Below are 14,392 nucleotides of genomic sequence, written 5' to 3'. Positions count from 1 at the left end.
ACCACACTGCTCAAGTGACTCCAGCTGTAGACCTTAGTGTAGTAGAAAATGACTGGCCACACCTTGGCCTCCACAGAGGAACTCATAATGGTCTTCACGGTTTCTGCTGAAATAGCCATAGCACAACAGTAGTCCCCAGGGAATGCATGGGAAGAGCTTTGCCAGGTTCACGCAGGATCTCTCCAATACCAGGCACAAGGCTGTGGAAATGTCAGGACTGAACCGTGTTTGCAACAGGATCACAGAGGCAGGGCTTTCTCTCCGTAAGCCCATCTGCGCATGAGACATCTGGAGCTCCCCTTTCCAGTGAACGTGCGCTGCCACCACTCACGGGGTGGAGACAGGAGCAGGAGGGGCACCGCCTACATGACTCTGCCAGATCAGAGCACAGGAAATGAACAGCATCCATTTCCTGAGGGAGCGCTCACTTCGGTGGAGATAATAAATGAGAGTTTCTCTCATTATGCGAGCTGGGTGGAGATAAAACAAAACCGCCCCTCCCCCACACCGAATGCCGGTTGTTTCTGGTGTGGGAGGTAAAACGGACAGTTTGGCTTGCTGGGAAATATGACCCTGTCAGTGTAGTGTGAGGTAAGACTGTCTTTAACTTCTTATCAATGTTTAGCTATACTAGTGCTAGGTACATCTTTAAATTACCATAGAAGATATGTCTACACTCATCAATACCCTGGGGGTCTAGATTAGCCCTTCTTTAGCAACACTTTTCATTTCTTTGTAGAATGAGGGAATAGAATAGAATAGAATCTCCCCCCAAATTTGTGTTAAATCGGTTTGTTTTCAAATCTGAGGATCTTTGTCCCATTTTTCAAAAACTGATCAAAACCATACATCCACATCTACATGATACACAACACTGCAGGTTGTTGTATAATTCTTTGTTTATACTCCTGAACTTGGTGAGGTGGGATGGATGGGTTCCAAATTGGGAAGTGTGTTGGACATATGAATTCAGATAATGCTGGGCATGCACACATTCCATAGTGCCTAGTTGTTGACATGGTAATAGAGGGATGTTGTGCTCCTGTGAATATGGATGGAAATAATGATCTTATCCTAGCACACAATGATCTACATCAGAGGTGAACAGCAGCTAGCTTATACAATTAAATATGAAAAGGTTCAATGTTTAGATGGCTTTTTGACAAGTAATTATATTTGATATAAGATATGATTTAATCTGTTAAGTGCCACTCATTGTCAGCACAGCTGCTAATAAGACAAATTTTATTTCAATTATTTTATTCTGTCAATAGAGACACACCGCTATTCATACCATAATTACCCTACAAACACTTGCAGTATGAAAATGTAACTGCAGCCCTTGTAAAAAAAATAAATACAGTTGATTAAAATTGCTGCTACACTTAGAAAGTTGGAAGTAGGCCAAAACTGCCAGACTCTTGCCCAAAGCAGGGTTAACTCAGATTGACTGGCATGGGTATGTGGATTTTGTATTCCTCTTAGGACACAATTACTTATAATCAATTTCCATTCTGGGTGCGTGCCAAATTCTCTGAAACGTTATTGTTGTTAACTCCCAGAAGGATGAGAGGATTGCGGAAAGCATTAATTCAGTCAATCAGTTTCCATGTACAACTCTGCTTTAATTTGTTTGCATAGAGAAGTTGATTAATTTAAAGACCTCAATGCCCTTAATTTCATTTCAATGAATCCACATAATCCATTTTCATCAAGTTGTGTCTGACACAGAAATCCCCCTTCACACTCTCTTTTGAGGGGCTTATTCACAACTGCCTGCACTCTGTCCCCTTTGTCTTTGTTTCTCTCGCCAAAAAGGAAAGGCATAGGCAAAATGGTAATGGTTTGATTCTACTTGATTGTGTCCCTGCCCCTGAGTAAAAGATTAGAGAGCCAGTGGAAGGGTAATGGATGGGTGTCTCCACATGACAAACTGAGACCCATCGTACTATCGACTGAGTACTCACAAAACCTTTTTTTCCCCCACACATCCCCTACTTTTGCCTAAACTAAGTGTTTGTTTCTTTCTTCTTGTGAATCATTCAGACTACCCGGCACTACAGAAGAAGTTGGGGAGAAATCTGTAGTCAATCATCCAAAAATCAACAAAAATCTCAAAAACAGCATTGGCATTTTTAAAATACCACTTACTTTTTTTTAAACTGGTGCTGGTCACAGAAGACAGAAAAAAGGAACAAAATGACTCACTGGGCTCACACAGATTTGGACCTGCTATATTATTCCAATTTATTATTATATAGGCCTACTGTTCCCTGCAGTGCAGTGAGTAGAGATGGATCCCTTGAGATGAAATGAGAAATAAGGGGTACCTGCGCATGAACCAGTCAAAAAATAAACTGTAATAAAAATGCAAATTCGAGTTTGAGAGATCAAAAGCTACTTACCTAGATATGTGTCAATATGATATTTGAAAATAATCACAGTTTTAAACAGGCTGTGTGTATGAATGTGTACATGCAGTGGGTTCATCGACCATGTGCACTCTTGCGATACAAAAGTCATAAATACAAAGATGGCTGAAAAGACTGGCTGTGATTAGCAAATGTATGTGCACTCCACATTGCTTTAATGATGGCAACATAGCAGTTGCAAAGGAGACCTCCCACATATAACGTTTTTGAATAGAGGACCCTAACATTTTCAGCTAGCTAGATTCAGCTGGATTCAGTGAAAAATGTGAGTATAATCCAAAGAAAATCACAGACAGGCCATGACAACAGAAAGTATATTCATGTAAATTGCTCTCTTCACTATTAATATGCATGGTTCACTTCAGTATACACATACACAGTTCTCTATAATATGCACATGGTTGTCCTCACTGAAACAATACTCAGACATCCTAATTGTTCGTATTCATACAGTCAAGGTCAGTTCTGTTTCCTTGTTTTTACTTCTGATGTTGTATCTCATCATTTAGAATGTCCCCTGTAAATTAGGGAGGGTGAAGACAACCATGTGCAACCTCTGATAAGCTGAAGCTAAGCCAACTCCCTCTTCTCTCATTCAGTTAGGCTTCCTGAGCTACAGAACTGTAGCACTATGCAACCCAGTGATTGCAGGTGTCCCATTGACCACAGGGGTTGATTATGTGCTATGAAGAAGATGCTTTCCTCACTGGGTGAAGGCTATTGGCAGCTGTCCTTTTCCAGTGTTGCAGCTGATCATGGCCAGCACTGGCACAGCCTGAACTCAATCCAGGCCATAGTATTCACCACCTTCAAATAAGTGCCTTAACTGGTCGGTCACTCCAGTTTTACAAGTGCCTAGTTATTAAACTACAGTGGAAGCTAACGTGATGCCGGGGCATTAGGATGGAGAACCCAATATATGACGTCCATTCACAAAACCGCAATGACCTGGATTGTTTCAGCAAAACCAAATATAAATCTGCAAAGGTGCAGCTATTCTGGTTCTACAGCTATGGCAACAGATTGTGAGTGCCGCCGTGCCAGCCCACATTCGCAGCCGAGAGCAGGCCAACTCCACCGGGACCAGTTCTCCGCTGCTTTCAGACCCCCCACCAAGGAAAGCATTCAGCCACTTGGGTAAATTGGTACAGTGGCGGCGATCGGTCCGCTGCCGGCAGAATGAAGGCTGAGTAATGACAGAATTACACCTGCTCGTTATGCGACCGCCGCCAGTTGAGTAGGAAACAGTCCGCACGCTAAAATCCGCACCTGGATTACAGTCATTAATGCACTAACAGCCTGCCATTTCCTGACCCCAGCAATGCTAGCTGCAGGAGAGGGTGGAGAGTTGGCTTGATGTCTCGCAGGTGAGCCCGGCTGTGATAACCCGTGCCACTGCAGCCCCTGAGCCACTCAGCCTCTCTCCGTATTCTCTATGGGCTGTGCCGGGCTTATTACCAGCACCTGGTCTGCCACCGCCGCTGCTGTTTGTTTTTTTTTTTAATTATTTAATTCAGTAAATAACAGGAGAGCTGAAAGCATGGAGCTGGTTGCTAAGAGCTCCTGTGCTGCTGCCACAGTGATCTCAGGGTCTTGAGAGTGGCAACTCCGGAAGAAAACCCAGTCAAATTTACACAATGAGCATTCACCGTCAATCGATTGGAGCCTGATTGGACGAGATGAAGTGGGAGTCAGTGGAGGAAAGACTCCCTCAGCAGGGGACTGGAACTGGATCAATGTTCCCGCCAGATAAAGCTAAAAAAGCATCACAGATATATTTAATGTCAGCCAGTTTTTCAAGTTAAAAGCATTCATAGCCACCTAACAACACAGCTGCACACACAATACAGGAAAAGCAAGTTTAGCAATAATCCATGCAGTGAAGTAACATCAAATATAGAGGCGAATTCTGCTTCCCTCAGTGGGGGGGGAAGGGGTGAGGGGAATCTACAATGATCAACAAAGCCTCCATAGACCCATGAGTATAAACTCCACCTCATCTAATGCTTCTCTGTAAAGACCATGTAAGATCTTGGTTTCAATAAATAACTAATGTGCTCTAAAACCAGTGTTCTAAAACCTCTACTGTATTTAGGCAGCTCCAATATTTCAAAAGATGTTAGCCTAAAAACTACTACTACAAAAGATCCAGGTCACCATTGCTTATGACAGCTACAAGCTATACCCTGGGGGCATGAGGTTACCTCAACAAACTCATTAACTATGAATGAACCTCGTTGCAATGCTTAGCTTGAAAAGGTCATTTATGATAGATAATCTTTCAGAAACAAAGGGATGTATTTAAATTAGTTTAAAAAACCATTTCAAGCAAAATACTACCACACATCCCACAAAATGTACATCCTCTGAATATGCAGAAATAGAAAATAGAAAATGTAAACTACACTGCTTTAATTTGCAATTCTTATTGTAGTTCTATGCTTTTAGATCTACATCATTCCAAAGAAAGTAAGATAACATGGAAGTCTGATTGGAAAATGAAGCAATTAGACTGAGATTTGGTCTTGATTTGTACGTCAGTAGAACTTGAAAATGGAGAGATAAGACAGTGGCTCGGAAGTGACTAAAACAGCAGAGGGACAGCACAATGTCTGAGTTGTTATTCCACTCTTGGATTAGAGGCAACAATGCTGACACAAGGTATAGGCCATTTTCCTGCCAACCCAGAGGATTGGACAGAGATTGTAAATTCAGCATAATCTTGCACATCATCACTGTTACAGTGAGTTAAATCAGTGTGCAGTGTGCCAGAGCAGAAGGAACAAATGTAAGCAACTTTTTTGCACACTCATCCGTGACGTAGATCTAAGAAATGAAGGTTGGTTGCTTGGCACCTTTATGCGGACTGTCCACTGCCTGGTCAGTCTATTTTTGGGTAATGCTTACTTGTTACACATGTGCTTATTTGTGAGGGACGCAACAAGAAGCGTTGTGATGTTGTGATGTTATGAAGAAGCATCAGATGCATTCACATTTAGTGTGTATGAACAAAGGCTCATTTCAGTTCTCAAACCTGAGACCAAGACCAAGAAAGCATAGTGCGCATATAAACCTTGGCTGCCTCGTTTGAAAAGCAGTGTCTTAAAAGTGTTTGAAATGTTTTTTACAAACAGAAAAAAACAGTCATGTGCACTTCGTTGTTTCTTAAATGCAGAAGTGCTGGTTGCAGTTTTTCATTTGATAAATATTAAGGACATTTCTCAGTTTTGCCCACATTTATACTAAGATATCAAAAAACAAGGTACTCAAGAGGTAAATTTTTTGTTAATTTTGATGCTGCTTGTATATGCATTTTTTGCAAGTTAACTGCAACATGCGGATGAGAAATCCATGGTAGCGTGAAGAGTAGAGGGTACCATGAGTGACCGACTTTCCTAAGCCCTTGGGGTTACCACCCCAATGTAGGTCTCAGATCAAAAAATAGAAGGAAATACTTTATGAAAGCATACACGAAAACACCTCTTCAAAATCGCCACCTCTCCCTCTCCTCTCTTCTGCATCCCCTCCCTTTCAGCCCTCCTAGGAGAGAGCAAACTATGTCAAGCAGCCAAGTTTCAAATCAAAGAAAGAAAAATAACCCAAAAAAGTGCTTAAATGGAGTGTTTATGTGATCCTACACTAGGGATTCCTAAATAATATCAAGTAGTAGTTGAGGATTTTGTTATCCTTGCTGAATAATTGATCTAGATCACATTTGTCTGCGATAAACTCTCTGCTTTGTTTTTAGACTAGACGGACCAGTTTGTTGTAAAATCAAATGTCAGAAATACGAGCGGAGAGAGAGGGAAACTGCACTCTACATCAACAAGCAGGCATATCTGTACTTGAGACTAGAGAAGGAGGAAAGGTGTGGTGTTGCTTCAGGTAACTGCTGCTTAATGCCAGTTTAGGCTCTGACCCACTGAGTAAGGGGCCTGTGACTGAAGAACCTGCCCAGGAAAGTAGAGACAAATGGCACTGCACCAGGAATATTGGTGAAAGGTGGGATTCATTTGTTGGCATAAGAAAGAGGATGCTCTGTATGACATGAGAACCCAAGTTTGGTTAATGTTGGATACACAGCTAGACACTGTATCTTTATTGTACTATTGTACTTGGGTCAACATATTTTCCATTGTTTTAAGTCTCTCCTTTTGTAATGCTACTGTGCTGGCCACTCCTGATTTGTCCCGGGCATGCAAGCTCAAGGTGGATGCACGCGGTTGACGTCTGTCACACAGTGTCCTACTTCTTCACAAAATTCAACTGCCTGTTGGTTTTCCTGGCATGGATGTGCAATCACAAAATGTCTGATGTGCTGGGCACTGTTGGCACATGGATACAACTTGAAGATTAGATGTAAGATGGAGGTCAAACATGTGATGGTTGATGCTTTGTCATGGTGAGGGGGGGTTATTGAGACAGATGGTTAAGTAAGTCTATAAAGTCACGTGAGTAGGTTTCTGTATGTGTCAAATTATAACGTATATAATTTTTGCTTGTCAAACTGTATAGGTTTGTTGATATGGGAAGGGTTGTTACTGCCCTATACGTGGGCCATGTTGTTATGTGTCCCTATTTCACTTTCTCTGTCTGTCTCTCTCTCTCTAATACGTCATTAGGAAAATCCGTCAACTTGTGGCTGATATGAGAAGTGGCAGCACCTGTAACTAATCTATTCCAATCATCAGCCGAAGATATGAAGGTCCAGAAGACACAGCGGTCCTTGCCTGCAGCTGCAACGTCCAGTGTTAATTCAACTGTAACAGTGTTCACTCAACTCTATGTTACTCCCCTCTCTCCCCCTAGACATAGTTAAGGGACGTAACACTGTGCCTCGGCTAGAGGATAATGGCAGTGCCGCTTGAAGGTTTTCAATCCTCCAGGATGGAGAGAGCAGTGACAAACCATCAGACACGCACAAAGAAGTGCCACAGCACTAGACAGGTAGGTGTAAATGGCAGAGTGTGACTTGGAATGAATGGATCGGGTCATGTCTCTGCCTACCATAGTAGAACAGTACCAACCCACAAAAACAAGGATATCAGTTATCTGGGACACACTGTACATTGTTTTTTTTTGTTTTTTTTAAATGGGATGTCTTGAACTGTAAGCTAAAATAAGTGTCAATGAATATTCATCAGTTACAGGGAATAAGGGCATCCATTAATACTACCATTTATCAGTGGTCTCTAGTGCTGTCATTCGGTTTAGAGGTATGCTTGTGTGTGTGTCTTCTGCTCCCACAAGTAATGTGGAAGTGAGTTATTCAGCCAGGGCTTGAGTCTCTAACCTCTCAAGATTGATGTGAGGTCAAAGATCCTCAGTCACACTCACATTGCCTAGCAACACAACGGTGAGAGGACATCATCTGATTCCAAGAGGCACTAGTCATGGAAAAATCTTTATGGAACCACTTAAACCAGACTCCTGGGCATGTCAACCAGTAATCCTAAACTCCTGAAAAGTTCAAACCTAAAACTGACCATAAAAATATGTTTGCTCAACAGTCCTTTCATGGCAGCGAGTGTGTGGAACAGCAACATATTAAGCAAAATATAGAAAATATAAGATCAATGGAGACACCTAGGCTTCCACTTGCACCAATTACTGTGGAAATATTTTCTCCAGGATATGCTGTATGTTTTTCACAAAGGACACTGGACAAAGGATTATGAGATTAAACCGAATACAGGTACCTGTCACAAAAGATACCATTGTCATATTAATATATTCATAAAATGTCATGCTGAATTGTACTTGTTTCTAAGTAAAATATTAAGAATATATGGGTCTATATTGGTCTATATTAAAACCACTGTGAGATTGAACACTAAAATAATCACACAAAACAATGTGTTTTTGAACAATAGAAACAGAATGATTTCCCTCTGCAAGAAATTATATAAAAATCACACAACAGTTTTTGCTGCTAACTCCTCACTGATAAACACAGGCACCACGATTATTGGAATCAAGTATTTACATACAGGAAGTTGACCTTTAAGAATTTGGCTAACAGCAGAAATGAAATGGGCACTTTGATCCACCTGCAAGTATCAAAGGACACACGGGCCAATGAAAGCTTTCATGAGTCAGAGAGCTATTGGTTATTCCTCTTCCAATGTGAATGCGGCAGTGCTCTGTAATTATCAGGTGAGTCAGACTATGCAAGGACAAAGCCCTTTACTCAGAACTGATCACCTACCAGAGAAAAAGTACAATCCAGGAGAGAATAGCAACATTTAGTACTTCATATTTAATTACATCTGTAACTGTCCTCAACAGAAAATGATGCATAGTTAATTTGAACAACCTACTAAAGGAGAGTGCAAAAAAGTAAAGGGACAAGACACCACCATTCAGAAATATAAGACAGACATGTTTTGTGTTCTGCACATTTTCACCATTTGTACTTTGCTTGTAATTGCACCTAAAAGAGAAAAATACTCTTTTGTGATGCATCAGCATTTTATTTTTATGTGGCAGTGAGTGGCATTTCTTGTTTCTGCAACTGTGTTTGATTTTGGTGATTAACACACTAGCCACACAACTTTTCACCTGGGCCTTTAAATAGGTGCAACCATCGTGCCATGCAAAAAAGACATGCTGAAACAATATGACCCTTTTTGTGACCAGGTTTCAATCAAAATTTGTTCTTAACTTACAAATTAAAGTAATCCCTAGCTTGTTTCTTCATAGTCTGGCAAAATTATTTTGGTTATTGTTATTGAACTTGTCAAAAGGTTTTGTGAAGCAAATACACTTGCATCCTGCATCCTATCTTCTAATAAGAGCATCTGCCAAATGTAAATTGTGATTAAAATTTTAGGACAGACATAAATTGAAACCAGGCCAGCAAGCATTGCTTCTCCCTCTCTTGTTTCCTGTTTACAGTGACGACCAGCAATCCTATGCTGAGAATCATTCATCTTCAAAACATTTATAGTATGTTTTTTTGGACAGCGTCTTCCAGGACTTTATTATTTAGATATGAATATTTAAGTGCAATTTCGCTGATAAGTACCATAATAATGTTGCCCTCAATGAGGCTTGATTTTATGTTATCTAAAAAAAATAATGAACACTTGTTAATGAAATCTGAATTCAGCCATGTATTTTTGCCTCCATATTCCTGTACAGAGGATTTATGCATAACAAATTAGCTGAAATCATTATGTCAAAGTAAATGAATGTATTTCAATAAATTATTGTATGTGAATTTAAATGAATGAAATCAATAAAACCACATTTACTTTGCATAGCACTATTTATAATCAGGTTGACAGACAGCCTTTCTCAGTGGTTGCCATCATTCAAATGGAAATAAAAAAGAAAAAAAAATTTAAGCCAAAGTAGAAAAAAACTGGAACATTATTCGCTGACCCCTTTTTAGATCATTCTAGAAAATGAAGATAAAATATGGTGTAATGAAGTGACATATAATTTCATAATTGCCATCGCAGCATGGATCACAGAGTGCAGAGAACAGTACATGGCAGGACTGTTTTTTTCCCACAGTAAGTGGTATAACATACAGGGAAAAAAGCTCCAGTACCTCCTAATGTTACCAGTACCTGGAAACAACCTTGCAATCAGAAAAAGCTCTCTTCCCTGCAGTTCCTGATCTTACTCTCATTAACTGCAGTGCTTCAATCAACATGAAGAGCTTCCTGTCAAAAACGCATCAGCGTTGTAGAAACTTCGAAAAGAACAAAAATCAAAAGTCAAATGTAGGCAATGAGTCCACTATACATCACACAAAAGTGAACATTGTCACAAATGAGCCGCCTTGTTACATATCAATTCAGAAAGCTCATTGATCGGCATATGCAGTGCTTTTGTGCTGCCCAGAAAGGCATAAATGAGATGTCACCTTCGCCCATACTGCATCAGTTGAGATTAAAAGAGGTTGCTGATATTGAGGCCAGTGAATGCTAATGCCAACAAATAAGGCAGCATTTTATGCGTACAGTAAGTTACTGTCCCAGTTTCAGTTTTAAAAGAGAGGCAAGTTTTATAAAACATGCTTGTTGTGTGTTTTATAAAAAAATATATCTGTTTCTTCATCAGTTGCAGTACAGGTGAGCTTTCTTACTTCATTTTGCACAAAGCCAAAGTTAGAAACAGTTAGCTAAGTACACATCCTAGCTAAATGTCTACATTAACCAGCTTGTAGTGATCAACAACAGCACACAATCCTTCCTCTCTGTATCCACTATGTTCAAGAGGGGGGTCATTCCTATGTTCCCAGGGTCCAATGTTCCCCAGATTTATATGGCACATAATGGGAACATGACAAAGGGTCCTATGTTCCCAGGGTCCTATGTTCCCCATTTCCACATATGCGCTCTCCCAGGGTCCTATGTTCCCAGGGTCCTATGTTCCCCAGCTCTATATAGCACATAATGGGAACATGAAAAAGATGTCCCCATAGGACCCTGGGAACATAGGACCCCGGGAACATAGGACCTTGGGAACTTAGGACCCTGGGAACATAGGACCCTGGGAACGTAGATACGCTCCCTTCAAGAGGTCATGGCTTAGCAAAAGGTGGTTAGAAAGCTTTCGATCTTGTTACAAATTAGGTTGTAGATCATCCCTAATCATGCAGTTGTAGGCGTCATTTCATATCAAGTTCACACACAAGTTCAAAAGTTCACACAGATAGACACAACAAAACCACAGTCAAGTAGGTACAAGAGACAGTTGCCACAAACGACACTTCCTTCTATCAACAGCATTCAACAAAAAGGAAATAAATGAGGAAGACAAGCTATGTGCATACAAAAGACAGTTTATTTTGCTAAGCTCATCCATCATGGATATTTACAGAAACCTAGTTCATAAACGCCCACAAGCTTTAACAATGCCCTGGGACTGCGGCGAGAGTCTTTATATCATCTCACTTTTTCACATGAACTACTTCTGCCTCATTTAATGCAATCTATCTGGGGCTTCGCTTCAATCTATCGGTCTTTGACAAGGCCACAGATGTAAAAAGGTGTTCAATAAAAAGTGCCCGGGTAGCATTTCGCCCTGATGCACTGGGGAAGACATCATCATTTATCACAGCTGTCAGCTGCGCTTTCCATAAATCTTTCGAACCAGCCGCAATTTAAAAGGAAAAAACTGGAACAAAAGGGGGAAAACCTGGGGTCAGCAGTTGTCTCTTTCCTGCCCAGATGAAGCATGTTACTGCATAATGAGCTACATTAAAGACATGGCAAAGACTTTGAACGGCCATGGTTGTGCTCACCATAGGAAAGCAGCAATCTGTCACTAAGTAAAATGGCTGTAAACTCCTACTTCATGATCTGATACCTGTTGAATTCTTTCAACAGTACGTTTTCAACTCCATCAAGTTCACCAAAGCCAATGGCTGCGGAATGAGTGAAACCACCAAGCTCTTGGCATCACTCATGATAGGTTATGATAGTTAGTTGTTGATAGAGACCTAAAGTCTTTCTGATGAAATTATGTGGTGAGAATGTCTTTTATATGCACAAAGGTTTCACACTTTGAGCATCTAATAAGCAATCAGTTAATTATATTTCTATACTAAGTTGTGAAAAAGTACCAAAGTTTGCTTTCCAGACAACAAAAAAAACAACCCGGAGGGTTGAGAAGGACAGGAAATACTGTCTCATCCCCAGACTCTGGCAACTTGATGATTGACAGCTTGATTTTGTTTGCAAAAGCTTGAGGACATAATTGCCGTGTCTGTGATGAGGCTCCAAACAGCGCCTTTTATATCTGCATCCGGCCTGGTTGCGTCACGTTGGCTAAGGAGTTATCAAGGGGGGGAGGCAGTGATTATTTACCGGTCTCAGCCTTTCAAATCGAACTTCTGCACTGCTCCTGCACTTGAAAAAGCTCTGTGATGGTGGTTTTCACAGGACCAGGGGTCCCACAGGGGTTCCCGTAATCAGTGAGCATACGGTAATCGTGACAAGGATGGAGGCTGCAAGTCCCACAGCTTTCAGATGTTATTCACTTTTATTATTTATCAATATTTACAGTAATCCATGCATAGGTTCTGTGGTTAAACCTATAGAGTACATGCATGTCGGAAGAAGGGATTTCTTCTTATACATAGTAATCTTGGGAACATAGGCAGTGATACTTATGTTACTGGATGTTCCTAGTGCTTCAAAAATTGGAACAAGGGAACTGTTCATAGATACATGATACACAATTTGATGAAAGTAAGGGGGAGATTAATGCATTCCATCCTTTTCTGGCCCCTTTTCCCAATCATTTCACAGAATAACATACATAAGAGCGCATAATGATGAGAACAGGCCGTTCAGCCCATCTAGGCTCACCACTGACCTACAAAAGAAGAGAATACCCAGCACTATGTCAAACCTGGACTTAAAACACTGCAAGTGCCTCTGCCTCTATTACATGACTTTGCAGGTTACACACATTGACACTGCTGTGTGAAAAATAATTACATTAAAACTACCTAATATGCATGGGAATGATGATGATGAGATCCCTAGTTATTCTTTTGTGTTCTACCCTGTAGCGAATTCAGTAGCCTATACATTAAGCATTGAATGATCCACAAATCCCGTACATTGCCCATTCAGTATGTGTGTGTAATGGCCTTCACTGCATTTAAATGAAGGCCAACTAAATGGAAAGACTACAATGAAATGAATTAGTGATTTATGTAAAAAAAACTGATGTTATCAGAAATGGATTGTTCTCTTATTCACAATTCTTATTCATATTTTCAGTGTAATGGATAAATATTATGCCAACAAAACAATGATGCTTACTGACAATTGCCTCACAGATTGCCACTGCATATACTTATGTAAAAATGTGGAATGAGAAGGATAAGAAATAATGTTCCCTGACATTGTTCAAATTCCCCCTACTAATGTACAATATAATGAATTGCAGTGCATCTAAAGGATCAAAAATATAAATGCAAAAATCCTGAGCTCTCTTCATTCGAAAATATCAGAGCTCTCTTTATCACTTGTATTTAATTCATGGCCTTACATGCAGTGGCACAAGCACAAGCGAGTCAATAATTAACAGTGAGAGAAAAACATTGAATTCCTTTAAAATGATCTTAAATGGGCCTCCTGAAATGATCTAACTCTATTATTGTGCTATTAGTGAAACCCACTTTAAAGGTTGGAATGAAGCTAAGATGGATTCGGGGCAAATTAAGCAGCACCATTTTGTTCTGTAACAGGCAGGCTCACCAGGTCCGTCTGCCCTCATGCATCACAATCCACTCATTTTGTACATTTCCCACACAAAGCTATATTCCGCTCTGTTGCACGCCACCCTACTATGCTTTCCTGAACATGCAGACCATAAGATCACTTTTACATTTGAACTTTAAAATGACTCAGAATGCAGACAAATTATTGTAAGAAACCCCAGACACACCAAACAGTGGAAGTATTTGAGTGGCGAAGGAACGTGTATAGTCTTTCCTGGTGCTACTGGAACGTGAATAATTAGGACTAACTAAAATCTCAATTAGCTGACTCTAAAATAATGTATTAACCTTTTCTCTGTGCTACACAGAAGAGACTGCTAAGGAAGGGCTAAAGTATCAGTTGTGTGGCTCTATGTCATCATCTTTCTTGGTAGACATGGTTGTGCCTCTGGCTTGCGTAGCCTACTAGAATACTGTGTGTATTTTGCGACGGCACTAGGGTATAGGCAGTTGGCTCTGAGGTGCAGAAATCTGAGTTTTATGTGTATGTTAGGACCTTAAAACTGCTATGTGTGTAGTGATTTAGAGTCAAAGAGGAATACCAGGATAAAGTGAACCAAACCTCTAATCGGGGTGGGATAGGCTACACAAACATCTGCAAAGGGAGGCATTGTGGATTTTTCAGTTTTATGCTGTGACATCTCCTGGTCTAAATAAGGAGGTGGATTACAGACTATATATTTAAAACCAATAGGAATCTTTCTACAAT

At 40.5% G+C, this 14,392-nt stretch overlaps 1 protein-coding gene across 4 annotated transcripts in view; it reads right to left on the bottom strand.

Moving 5' to 3' along the window:
* Window positions 1-14,392, bottom strand: part of LOC135255285 (SH3 and multiple ankyrin repeat domains protein 2-like) — a 177,107-nt gene that overhangs the window by 130,757 nt on the left and 31,958 nt on the right. The window lies entirely within an intron of this gene.

This window comes from Anguilla rostrata, chromosome 5, assembly GCF_018555375.3.
Source record: "Anguilla rostrata isolate EN2019 chromosome 5, ASM1855537v3, whole genome shotgun sequence".
In the NCBI taxonomy this organism is placed as follows: domain Eukaryota; kingdom Metazoa; phylum Chordata; class Actinopteri; order Anguilliformes; family Anguillidae; genus Anguilla; species Anguilla rostrata.
This window is presented reverse-complemented; position numbering and strand designations above follow the sequence as displayed.